We start from the raw sequence: 14,001 nt of genomic DNA, 5'->3' as shown, positions 1-14,001 counted from the left end.
GAGTATTCCTCTGGCCAGCTTGTCCTGTCTGTGCTCCCTCCCAGCTTCCGTGAGAAGCTGAAAAAGTCCTTGACCAATGTAAACGTTACTTAGCAACAACTAAAACAATATGTGTTATCAACTTTATTCTCATACTAAATCCGAAACACAGCAGCTACTAGGAAGAAAAGTAACTCTATCTGGGCTGAATCCAGGACAATTTGCTGATTATGAAATTCTTGTATTACAACACAAGATTTAAGATATTCTTAAAGAATTCTGAGCTTTCTTTGAAAAGTTCTACAACACTATTGAAGCAGATTAAAAACACTTATAGTGGGACTTCTAATATGGGCTGGTGAAGGTGAGTTCTCTTCCTTCAGCCCATATGAGAATTCCAGTTCTGACAAAGTTTTCTTTCAATTATTATTTCAGAGTAGCTTAGATATTTTTATTCTAATTTCTGACATACTAATTCAAGGAAGACAGAGAAAATAATGTAAACAGACATTTTTTCATCCTTCCTTGAATAATTTCACCATATGACCTAGTGTTTGCACTCCAAGATTCAGATAAAATACAAACATCTTTTGAGCATCTCCATATCCCCTCTGTACTGAAACACATTTGGCAATCCCTCTATTAGCAGAATGTCTTACACATAGGAAAATTATTGCAGCAGATGTAAAACTTGCCTACAAATGCAAACAGAATCAGAGTCCAAATCAGCTTTAAAAATTCAGGAGGCCTTGCCAGCCAGTGCCTATTCACAACACTGAAATCCCTTATATACACCATGTTGTATTTACAGTTGGGAGGACTAGCACAGACCAAAACCAAATGCGAACTCCCAGTGCTAAAGCTGCCAAATTTAGGGATTCTTCACAAAGCACTCCTGAATGATAAAATTTCTGTGGAACACTATTGCCACTAATTGTCATCTCAGAATCTGCCAGCTGAAGCTCGGGTCCTTGGTGGAAAAAGACTCCAATATGAGCAAGGAACTGACTCATTTTCATACTGCAGCAGTCATAAACCAGGCTTTTCTGTAACATCATTTTGTGGAGACTCCCAGTCACAACAGCAAAATCGTTGCTGAGTGTGCAAGACTTCAAAGCCCAGATACATTTACTGAACACATTCTCCAAAACTGGCTCTGACTTTAAACTTTTCTCAGCATTTCTCCTCACATTTGCAGATAATTATACGTGTCTCTAAGGTGACCCGAACGGTAACATCAAATCAGAAGAAAGCCTTTCTCATTGCATGGACACACCTGGCAGAGAAATCCAGGCTCCTTCAGTGGAAAAAGTTAAACAAAAGTGGGGTCAGATGCAAGTGTGTGACCTCAAAGTTTCTTGCTCAACTTTTTCCCCTGTCCTACAGCCCTGAATTCAACATTTCAAATTCACATCCTTCTGATCCCAAATTCAACTAAATCTTACAATATACCTATCACAAAGACACATACATAGGCAGATAGCCAACACAGACTCACACGGGCAATATCCAAAGAAGAGCACTAATCCCCAGAGAACTGCGGATTGCAGGAATTCCTCATTCCTGCGTTGGCTCTGACCACTACGGAAGCACCCGCTGCTGTTAACACAGGCTTTTCACTCCTGACAGACCGCCAGTGCTTATTCCTCACTTGCTTGAAGAGAGCAAAGCATGGAGTGAAGGTCAATGGAAACAGCTTCTCCCATTCATTCCCAGATGTTGTAGAGCCAACAACTGCAGCACTTTCCAATTAAATATCGCTGTCACTGTGGGGCAGCCCAGTTCAACACAGCATGTCCAAACTCATTCAATGTACTCATCCAGCCATGCAAATGCTTTTACGACTAAGAAGTTCTCGGATCAGACTGAACAGAGGAAAAATAACAAAGAAGAAAACAAGGAAACTGCCAAGACAGGCTTTTCTCTGAAGGAAACAATTTCTGAAACAGCGCATGTGTTAAGGAAGCTACTTTCTTGTTTTGAGTTAGTGATGATTGGCTCTACTTTTAAGTTTCATTGATCCCAATAACTTTTCCCTCTGAATAGCATAAGAGTCAACATCCCAAGACAGTTTATTTTTTTGTAAATGTCCTGTATTGGCTCATATGTGAGTTACGTGGAGTTAACAAAGCCAATTCAGTTTCTTTAAAGAATGAGAAGTTATTCCACCTGTGGACTAAAACAACTTTCATATGTTTTTAAACAAAACAAACAAAACCAACAGAACCCAGGTCAAAAGAACTACCACAAAGTAGCCTTGTGACTGGAGCACCTACTCAGACTTTGGTGGTGTATTTGAATCCCTGTCCTAAACCCTGAAGAAGGGTTTCAGACCCAGTCTTTCACCATGCAGGAGAATGCTGTCACTGCTCAACTATCCTAGAAGCACACCTTGAAAACTGCAAGCACTGTAAAAGCAAGTTCCTAGAGATGTGGGAGGAGGACAACTCCTAACTGTGATGCAGACCCGTGTAGCAATTTATACATAAAATGTACATACCAGACTATCACCCCTGTCATGTGAAGAAAAGTAAAAAAAAATAGTTTCTTGGCATCCGGCTTATGGGAATAGCTCTATGCAAGATACCCAAATGAGGTAATGGCATGTTTAGCAGAAGTAAGCCTCAGTTACAATGTATTTTTCTGATCATTGAGTACAGAAGTTTTGGCAACTCCAATCTATATTCCCATAAATATTAAATATATTTTCTTGATGACTAAATTTTCATGCGAAGTGTGAGTTTCTAGGTATCTCTTAGTTTCAGGCTTTCATTTTGCTACCAAACATCCTCACGAGGTCGTCAAATCCTGGGTCACCAGAGACCAAGAGCAGCAAAGAGGATGATATAATCCACATCTGGGAAAAAGGCCAAACCCAGCTCTTACTGATGCTCCAGCACTTTGATTCTAAAGGGAAACCTGCACTTTTTTTTTTTTTTTTTTTTTCTCCTTAGCAAGGTATCAGCTGTTTCAAGTGGCATCAAGTAGCTAAAATGGGTCTGGGAAAAGCACGAGGGATTAAAAAACCCAAAGCAAACACAAGGAAAAATAAACAAGAACGCTTTGAGATAAAATAATTTAAAAACATCTTCATTGTTGATGCAAGTTGTCGTTGTTAATTACAACTGAAATGCTGTCAAGGAAATCTCCTCCACCAAATGAAGCTGATTACACTTCAAATTAACTTAAAAATCAGCCGTTGATATGCCTCAGAAGACCCAACACTTTGCATTAGCACTGCTTCTAAAATGCTTTCCTTTGATGTTTTTCTCCTTGCTGTTTTTTCAAAAATCTGATCCTGCTAGAATCTCAGCGTTTTTCAAGATGTGGTGAATGTCCCCAGCCTCGGGAGAGCCCTCCATGTGCACCCCCAGCCTCTAGATGACACCTGCAGAAATGCAGTCCCGGTGATAAATGTGATTACAAGCCCTTAGGGACGAGAGTGCAGCCACCCTCTCCCCTCGCTGCAGCAGCAGCACAGATGAAGGAAGCCTGCACTTGATTCGATCCCTTCCAAGCAGAAGGATACAGTACACAGAGACACAAAGGGCTGCAACGTCCCCGTTCAGTGCAGTGGTGTAGCTGGGCAGGGCACCCGCACGTAAACAAGCTATGGACGAGGACACAAGGGGCAAGCTGTCGGTAAATGCCTTGCAGCTTTTTCCAGGCAGCTCTTCGGGAGAGTGGAAAGCATGACAGCCAGAGTGGCTGATCGTTCCTGGAAAACTCAAATCCCCGTGCCCCTCTGGCATGCTCTTTGGTAGCTCAAAGAGCCTTGTGCACTGCTGAGAGTACCTACTAATGCTCAGAGGGATTTACGGCCTCGCTCACCCTAAGGCTGTGCTTTTCAAGAGGGGACAGAGTTGCATGGCAGAGGCCGAAGCAAGAAGCAAGCACGGCAGATGACATTCACTCTGAAGCTTTAGCTTTTTATCCAAACAACCTGCACACATTATTTACACCTTTATTCTCTTGATAATGATGGTCTTTATGAAGGTAACATGAAGGAGAAGCTACTAAAATGGAAAATATGAAACAGCAGCTGATATTGTGTTCACAAATCAATGTTAATACCTTCCAGACCACTAGGACCTTTCAAACGCTATTTTCACGATAGTTCCAAAAACTACACTCCAGTAAGACTTATTAGAAATTCACGTCAGAGCTACAGGCAGAGGATTAAAACAATTGCTTGAGAAGTGTTTTCTCCTTCCACCCCATTCTTGGATAAAAAACATAAGATACTGTAAATCTAGAAACCAGAATTTAAGAGAAAACATTGTACAGTCTCATTGCTTCCCAACCCTCCTTCCCTCTGCCACTTAAGCTGGGGTAGGGGCAATCACTGACAGTAGCACACATCTCAGGGTATTTCCAAGTGTTAAATAGCAATTACATATAAAAAAAAACATGTATGCAAACACAAGTATGTAAAGAATACCAACACTTCGAAAATATAAAAAGTAATTAAATCATCAATAAATACTGTTATCCAAGAGAAGCATCACTTTAACCAGGTGATACATAGTTGCCCGAAGAACAGATATTTCCAAATATGTTACAATGAAGCAAACACGTAATTATCTGCAGGCTTCCGAGCTGTGACATTTCGCAGCCCACCAGCATCCAAAAGGAAACAACGCTGACAAAGAAGCAGCAGCCTGACATTTTTTTACTTATAAAATAGTAAAATGATGAAACTATACAGCCAAATCCTATAACGGACCTGCCTACTGGTGCTGGGAGAGCAAACACAGGCCTGGCTACTGCAGGCGGTGGCCCACGGCCTCATGGAGCCAGGCAGCTGACAGGGTGGGGGGGTTTAAGGGGGCATCCAGAGACTGACCCTTACCTGAGCGCATTCCAGGCACCACTCCCAGCCCAGGGGCGCAGCTGTAAAACTAAGAGGTGATTCCACCATACGGCACAGGAGTGTTGGGAGCAGAATTATGGACAATCTCTTTGTAAAAAAACTGTACAGTTTTGGCATGATGAAGGTATAAACTATAATGAGAAAAAATCAGCAGCAAGAGCAGGTTACAGATGAAAACCTGACGCTAACAGCTGATAGCAGGAGGTTTTTTGCACTCTATGGATCTAAATCAAGTACTTGATCCAGAATGTTTTCTTATGCTTAAAATAAAAAAATTAAAAAAAAATACATGTAATAATGAACTAATTGTTAGCAAATTAATAAAATTAACATGGGTATGATATCCGTGCATCCACATGCTTTGTGGGTGAAGCAAACACGGGGTGGGCAAACACAGTGGGAAGAGCTGCCTTGGGAGGCTCGAGATCAGCCCAAGGCCACCAGCACACACAGCAGCAGACACCCCAGGGAAGGTGGAAGAGCAGAGGAAGAGAGAGGATTTTTAGGTTTTATCACCAGCCCAGGGCAACAAACATATAAACTGTTTCATAATGTTCATTCCAGCTTCTCTTACTTATTCCACTGGATTTGGAAAATCAAGGCTTCCCTGTTAAATGCTAATGAAAATGAGCTACTGGGATTTAAGCACTGATGACTCATTTTAAATGTTACATTTATTGATACTAGTAAGCGATCAGCTCTCCTTCAGTGCAATTATGCCATGCTTGGCCAAAGAAGTGGAACGTTATTTAAGAGCACAGCCCCGGGCTCAGTTCTACAGTGCACCTTTTGTACCTTTTGTACCTATCAGAGAAGGCTTGGGCACAAGCTGACAGACACTCTTCAAGTTGACTTTTGCAAAACCAGGCTTCTAAATGAGGATTCTGTGCAACCTGTAACCAATAAGAAAAAACAATTTAGACAACTGTCATGTATAAAAATGAAACTGAAAAAGGAAAGCACTGGTGGATTCTTCCTCTGTAGCTATTTAGCCCAGTTTCATGCTGTCCCTCTCAGAATAAACTCAATTCACAGTGGCCTAGCATGGCAGAGAAGACAACTGCCAGCACAATCGCTTCCTGCAGGACTCAAAAAAGCTGATTCTTTCAATCGTGCTGTATAGAAAACAGCTTTATATATGGGCCACTGTGGAGGAGAGAGTTGTCACATTAGACAAATGCAGCATCTCGAAGAGGCCACCTTGCACACATTAACCAGGCCTGGTTACATTGACTTCATGAAAGCTTTCACAAACACTGAAGTTTATGAGCATATCTCAGCAAACTGTAGGAAAAACTATGGAAGAAATAACATAGTAATTGCAAAATAATAAAAAAGGGGATCTATAACTGAGGATCAATTCAAACCAGGAATAGTTCTCCTGAATTGTTCAATGCCAGGTGAGTATTCAAGCACAATCCAATTGCCTTGCAGTGAATACTCACATTTTCTAACTTCCTTCCAGATTAAATACTTTCTCATTTTGCAACAAAAGCTTTAAAAGTCTTGATAGTATCAGCACTCATTGTTGCACAGTGTTAAGAACCAGATTATCTTAATGAGGGACTAAAGAGTCCTTAAACTTCTGGTACAATCTCAAAAATATAAATGACAATAACTTAGACTGAAAACAATGACCTATTATAAACACCTGAAAAGTGTTTGGCTTGGGACACTGAGCCAAGTCATACACTGCTATTACAGCAGCAAATTGCTCCACAATTTAACACTGTTTCGTTCCCAGAAGATCGGAGGAGCATCAGTTGGACTTCAGGCGCTGTTTTAAGAGAAGAGAAAGGCAAGCATTTAAACCAGCTGCTATCTAGCAGCTCAATATTGATGATACGATTTGGAAACTGGATTAAACTGCAAGGATTAACACACCGCTGTCCAGCTGCATGGATTTATGGTTGTCATGACAACCAGCAGAAAATGTATCCCACTAATCCTCTCCAAGCAGGTCCATCTCCATGCAGTATTAACAAGATTTACCACTAGCACAGACATACTTACAGTGATTTCATTGCAGATACCGAGATTGGTATAATTTCTAACTCTCCCTGAATTTTAAAATACTAATTCACAACCAGAAGGAAAGAGAGGGTCATTTTATGAATGAATGCTGGAAGCAATGAAACATCCTTGGGTGTTATCTGAAATTTATTTCTTAGAAAATGTTAGTGTTTTCCAATTAATTTTCCAGGGTACTGAGTGTGCAAATATGTATTTATTTTATAAACATAATGAAGTTACCATTATGCTATGTTTCCCACATTAGGTAAAGTCCTCTCATATTTCAAGCAAGACACATGCTGATTTCTATTTTGGAGTTATCTTTCTCATTAACTTGTTTTCCTTGCCATAAGGAGAAGAGTCTTTGACTTTATGCTCTACATGAAAGTCAGGAAAGAAAATCAGGAAGCTGCACAGTGTTTTTGGTTCCACTGCTGCCTGCAGAATTGTTTACTCTGCGTAACAGTAGTAAAGTACAGAAAAAGAAAAACAAATGGGAAAATAAAAGCCATTTGCCTACTTTACAGAGACAGTCAGAGGCTGAGCTAATTTGTCTTTGCCAAGTGCCCTAAAAGAGAGCTGTCCATGCAAGAAGGACTACTTTCTTCCAAACACCCTGTAGAGCCATCCTGAAGATTTTCTCAGTGTTAGTCAAATGTTTCAAAGGTTGCAGTTTATTCCCTGCCTCACAGTGAAAATCAGGAAAAGAAGCAAACACTACTGACTTCCAGGGCTCTGGAAGAACACCGGAGGCCAAGACTGGCCATGCAAAAGTTGTGTGGTGTTGCCAGCTGTAAGGAGTTAATCCCACCACTTGCCTGTACAGTTCAGTATGTGTTATGTTCCCCACTCCAGTGTAACTTCACCTCCAGAAAAAAAAGCAAAAACCACAAATCCCCCTTGCAAAGAGCACCTTTTGAACATATATCTTACAACCACCTCTTGTGCTTTCCCCAGGCAAAGCACTACAGCTGCTACGATGCCGTATCTGCTTGGGTCAGCGCTCTGTATCTGGTGAAGTGGGAACCTGCAACACCTCCACTCCAAATAGCATCTTGTGTCCTGAGTGGGGAAGTCCAGAAAATCCTCCCATGAAGTTCAACCTACATGATCCAAAGAAACATCCTTTTTAGCAAAAGGCTAATTGATCAGTATATTGTAATGTGGCTACAATCACAGAATCACAGAATGGTAGGGGTTGGAAGGGACCTTTGGAGATCATCTAGTCCAACCTCCCTGCCAAAGCAGGTTCACCTACAGCAGGTTGCACAGGATCATGTCCAGGTGGGTTTTGAGTACCTCCAGAGAAGAAGACTCCACACTATCTCTGGGCATCCTGTTCCAGTGCTGTGTCACCCTCAAAGTAAAGAAGTTTTTCCTCATGTTGAGATGGAATTTTCTGTGTTCCAGTGTGTACCTGTTGCCCCTTGTCCTGTTGCCAAGCCTCACTGAGAAGAGCCTGACCCCGTCCTCTTGACACCTGCCTTTTAGACATGTATAAGCATTGGTGAGATCCTCTCACATTTTGCTCTTCTCCAGATCTCTTAGCCGTTCCTCATAAGAGAGGTGCTCCAGTCTCTTGACCATCTTTGTAGCCCTCTGCTGGATCTCCCCAGTAGTTACTTGTCTTTCTTGAGTGGGGGAGGGGGACAGAACTTGGACACAGTATTCCAGATGCGGTCTCACCAGGGCAAAGTTCAGGGGGAGGATAACCCTCAACCTGCTGGCCGTGCTCTTTTTAACGCACCCCAGGATACCACTGGCCTTCTTGGCCACCAGGGCACGTTGCTGCCTCATGGGCAAGTTGTCCATCAGAATTCCCAGGTGTCTCTCTGCAGAGGTGTTTTCCAGCAGCTCAGCCCCCAACCTGTACTGGTGCAGGGGGGTTATTCCTCCCCAGGTACAGGATCCTGCACTTGCCCTTGTTGAATTTCATCAGGTTCCTCTCTGCCCAACTCTCCAGCCTGTCCAGGTCTCCCTGAATGGCAGCACAGCCTTCTGGAGTGTCAGCCACCCCTCCCAGTTTTGTGTCATCAGCAAACTTGCTGAGGGTACACTCTGTCCCCTCATCCGGGTCATTAATGAATATGTTGAACAAGACCAGACCCAGTACTGACCCCTGGAGAACACCAGTAGCTACAGGCCTCCAACTGGACTCTGCACCACCGATCACAAACCTCTGAGCTCTGAACAAACAATTCTGTTCCAGGTGACTTAACTGCCTTCAGAACAGATTCACTAGATCAGAATGTATAATAACACATTATTTATATTTGCAGTAGTGCAGTCCCTGTGTTAGTTTACCGAATTGAGTATTTTCATGTGAAAAAGCCAAGGATCCCACAACTGGACAATATTTTTTTTAATACCCCAGAGGCTGCAATTTTTAAACCAACACTCAAAAGATCCCAAAGAAGTAACTGTAAGCTACTGGCATATTCAGGTTTCTCAGCTTCTAATTCCCAAACAGACCAACTGTCTAGAACTAACTGAAATCCTCATATCTATTTGTGGGATAGGACAGTATTTAGAAAAGAAGTATCAGTTGAATTAAAGGCACTAGAAGATAGATGATAATATTTAAGTGGTTGGAAAAAATAAAACCAAATTATTCGCTCATTTACAGCCATGGGATTGCTCAGCCCCTGGAACAGCTTTAGATCTGAGAAAATATTTAAAAAGAAATTATCCAGTACAAGAAAAAAACACTATATATGTAATTTTGCACTCATTTTGACATTTAATTCAGGTTTTTACTCGCACAAGCAACCCTTCTCGCCCTGAAAATGAGCATACCAGTTTTCAGTTTTCCTCCTGAGCTGTGGCCTGTAAACAGGCGGTAACACGCGTGCACCCCCAGTGTCAACAAAACTTTGGTGAGAATGAACTCAAATGTCCGCTTACATCCCGAGAGCCTGTCAGTGACACACATTTCTCTTGTGACACCCGCTGTTAGGTGCTTGACAGCGGCCCTGCCAGCCCCTCCAAAGCCATGCGAACGGATTACGCTGTATAAGGAATAATATCCCAGCCCAGAAGACACCGGAGCACGTCCTGGCTTCCTTCCCTGGAATCAATCATACACTTTGTACGTCAAGCACAACATGGGATTTCTTAGGCTGAAAATATTTTGGCTTTAGGCTCCAGCATAAGGCTCGGGGGTGTCAGGCGGAACACGGGTGTCTCTCAAACAATCTGCATTTACCTGGCAATTAAAGCCCACCCGCACGGGCACCGACCCATGCCCCCAGCGCAGCGCCTGGCAAATTAACGTACAAATTAAACCAGCAGCGGCAAAGTACTACTGACGCTATCATCACCCCTCCAGCGGCACCAAGAACGGTGCGCACCGGCGGGGTCTCCCCGCCGCCCCCCGGTTAAAGCGCGGGCGGGCACCGGGGGCACAAACCGAGCTCCGGGCAAAGGCTGGGCTGGAAGAGCAGGTACCTGACCGCCGGCTCCGCCGGGTCTCGCCGCCCCTTCCCGGCCCCGCACCGCGGGCCTCAGCGCCGCCGCCCGCCATTTGCTCCCGTCAGGCGGCCCGCCATTTGCCCGCCTCCCTCCTCTCCCCCGGCGGGAACGGGCCTTCCTCCCCCCACGGCGACCCTCGGGAGAGGCAGCTCCCGGCCACCTGGCTGAGGGGGCCGGTCGCCCCGGCTGAGGAGGGTGGGAGGGTATGGCGGCTCTCCCGGGCTGAGGGGGCCGGTAGCCCCGGCAGAGGGGGGTGCGTGGCGGCGGCCCGGGCTGAGGGGGCCGGTAGCCCCGGCAGAGGGGGGTGCGTGGCGGCGGCCCGGGCTGAGGGGGCCGGTAGCCCCGGCAGAGGGGGGTGCGTGGCGGCGGCCCGGGCTGAGGGGCCGCCTTTGCCGCCGAACCTTGGACAGCTCCGTCGGCGGCGGCCCCCGCGGTCGGGCACCGGCCCCTCCCGTCCTCACCCGCTCCGGGCACCGCCGTCCCCACGCTGGAGACCCGCACCGCGGGAGCTGCCGCCTGCACCCCCCCCACCCCTCCCACCCCCTCACCCCGCTTCGCTTCAGGTCTTTTAACGGTACAAATGATTTCCCCCAAAAGGCCGCCAGACCTCACTGGAGGAAGGGGAAGGAGAAGTGCCACCAGAGACGGCTATGGATGTCAAGGCCTGGGTTCGAAGCAGAAACCCATTGGGCGGAAATCACCACGGCGCTGAGCATCGCCCACCCTGAGCGCTGGCGGGGATGTGGATGCGCTCATGGGACTGGGAACAGCCACAGCTGAAGCAGGACTAGATCGGAGCTGGCGAGTGGGGACAGGGCTCCGGCTTCTGCTGGACCTGCCCGAACTGCCTGTTGTTTGACAAAGCTACAACTTGCTTGTATTGTCACTATCAACAGGGTGGTTTCATTTTCAAATTACTTGCTAGCAGCAAACCCTACAGCAACAACAAAAATCTAACTGCACTTTACATTTTCACCATAGTCCCTATAGAAGAGATTCCTCAACCCTTGAAAATAAGCAACCAAATTAAACATCTATTATAAATGTTTTCTCATTGGAAATAATGACTTACAGAATTTGTGTAAAAGAGTACAATATTCTGCAACAATGGCTACTTAAAAGTTCCACTACAGGCAGGTGAAACAAACCAGAGGCTGCATGATCTTCCTCTAGTGACCATTTCACACAGGACTGACATTTGATTTCATCCTCATAAGCCTGCAGATGAAATGTTTTGGCTCAGGAAGACTGTTTTTTGTTTTTTTGGGTTTTTTGTTTGTTTGTTTTTGTTTTTTTTTAAAAAAAAAAAAAAAAAAAGCAGCTAGTCCTTTCTTATATTGCCTGAATAACTCAGTGTTTCTTGAACTACTGATCAGCTTCCTTTCCCCTCCCTGCTCTGCTTTCAGAAATACCTTATGGCCTGCCATGAATATTACATATAAATCTAAAAGTCCACCTCTAACCTTCATCTCAATTTAATGCTCCATTTTATTTTCTATCCAGACATACCTCACAGGTTTTGTTGATTCCCATTTGTCTACTTCTCACTGCCTAGACCCCTCTGCTTTAGCTGATTAGTTTCATTTGGTGTAAATTCAAGCATTTACCCCCTATTCTATGATATTGCAAGTTATAGACTAGTACTTGTATAACACAGGGTTCTGGGACCAGCAGTATATATGGTTTTAGAAGGAACCCTTCCAATGGTGCATGCATACATGCATAATAAAGACTTTGGGAGAGGTCTGTGTGTCTAGAGAGACCTTTGGGGCAGAAAGAGGGTGATGGCCAGGGGGCTGCTCCAGGCAGCAGCCAGAGCTCCGAGTTCCCCATCAATCTTTCCTCCCCCAGTATTGGCCGTTGCAGTAAGGAGGCATGAGAGACTCCACCACGGGTGGGAACAATTTGGGTTTCACACATTTGGGAAGGGAATTTTAGTGCAGAGGCAGTAGCAAAGGCAAAGGCTCCCCAGTGGAGCTATTGCCTGAGGAGAGCCTTTCACCCTGTCCCTCTGGCTGAGGGAGGGATCCCACTGTGCTCAGCAGGAGTCTGGCTGGGGCAGCGCTGGGCGCAACAACAGAGCATTGTTTCTCTCCTACCAAATTAATGAACTGTTGCTGAAAAGGTGAGATCAAACAGAAGAACAAAGAAAGAGCCCAGCTGTGCTTACCAAACGGTGGCCCTGCTACCAATACCACGTAACTGCTCAATTTACATTGGACTTAGATTACCTAGCAGTTAGCTTCATTGGTCAGACACACAGCCAGATTGTTCCTTTAATTCCACAGATACAGACCTTGTGTCTTTATGCACAAATACCTAAAAAAGTAGTTACGCAGCTAAGCAAGCAGGCCTGTCCCCTCCGTGTTATCAAAAGATGAGCTTCCTATCAGAAGCCAGGTATAAATACAATAGCCAACTTTTACTGACATTATTAATACTGGGCCACATCCTTCACTCTGCAGAGTATCTCATCACGTATTACTTGCACCTCAGAAGACAAAAAATATGTTAAAAAAGAAAGCAAGTTACATTAATCAAATTGTTTGAAATTTTAATTGAGATCCACGTTTGTTTTGCAACAGTTTCTTGAAGGCTATGATGAATCACAAGAATCATTTTGAGTGAGACTAAATAAAAGCACAAATCCCAGGAAAAGAATCTGCATTCGGAGAAGACTGAATAGAAAAGCCTGATTTTTAACTAAGATCTACAAGATTACCAAAAGCATTAGGGAATGTCCTTGCAAAAATTCCTCCCTGCAGTTAAGGCTTTGAAAGTTTTTCAGAAGTGTGGAGAACCTCTAATCGCAAGGCAATAATTGAGAATTAGAAGTCCTTAGCATCCTTGAACAAAGAACTAGACAATTATTTTCTAAACAAATCTAACTTTACTGTAAAGAGCTATTAATTTTATTACAAATGAGATTGATTCTCAGCACGGAGAGCTGGCACTGTAACTGCTGCTCACTCGCTTGTTCCTAATTTATTGGATGAAACAAATAATGCAACATTTCATGGTTGGTATTGTTTTATTGTCTAATATTGATTAAATTATTTACAGTCCTACTTTTCAACCCACAGTTTAGCACTCATACCTATGGCTTTTATGTTTAGCACATCTTTGTGTCAAGTGTCAGAATTTCTTTAAAAAATCAGGAACCTGATACCATATAGACAAGTCTCCTATATATTTATGTTTAAACATATTCATTTTCAAAAATGACAATTTATAAAAGAAGAGTCTGCTGGTAGCTTTCTTCTAGCTCATGTTTACCACAGATTGTACTGAGCTTTTCCTTTTTAAAGTGTTCCTTTTAGAGTGTCCTGCTTGCCTCGACATGGAATCTGTTTCCTCCCTCAGCCCCCTGTCTCTAAATTTAATGCAAGAACATAAAAATCAGTAGCTGACAGTTTTAAGCAAAAATATAAAGCACTATAACATTACCTACATTGCCTTTTACCGAACTAGGTTCTTGAACACTCTAGGAACTTTGTGGAAATTTAATCAGTCAGTGTTGAAAAGGCACGGGATTTTTGTGCTCAGAGACCTCCAGCAACAATGTTTTTTCCCCAGCTTGAAAGTTAGGGACCGCTGTTAGGACACAGCAAACAGTCTGATCCGAAAATTCAGAAGTACCAATTGCCACTTAGAACAGAACCTAT

This window comes from Numenius arquata, chromosome Z, assembly GCF_964106895.1.
Source record: "Numenius arquata chromosome Z, bNumArq3.hap1.1, whole genome shotgun sequence".
Classification (NCBI taxonomy): domain Eukaryota; kingdom Metazoa; phylum Chordata; class Aves; order Charadriiformes; family Scolopacidae; genus Numenius; species Numenius arquata.
This window is presented reverse-complemented; position numbering follows the sequence as displayed.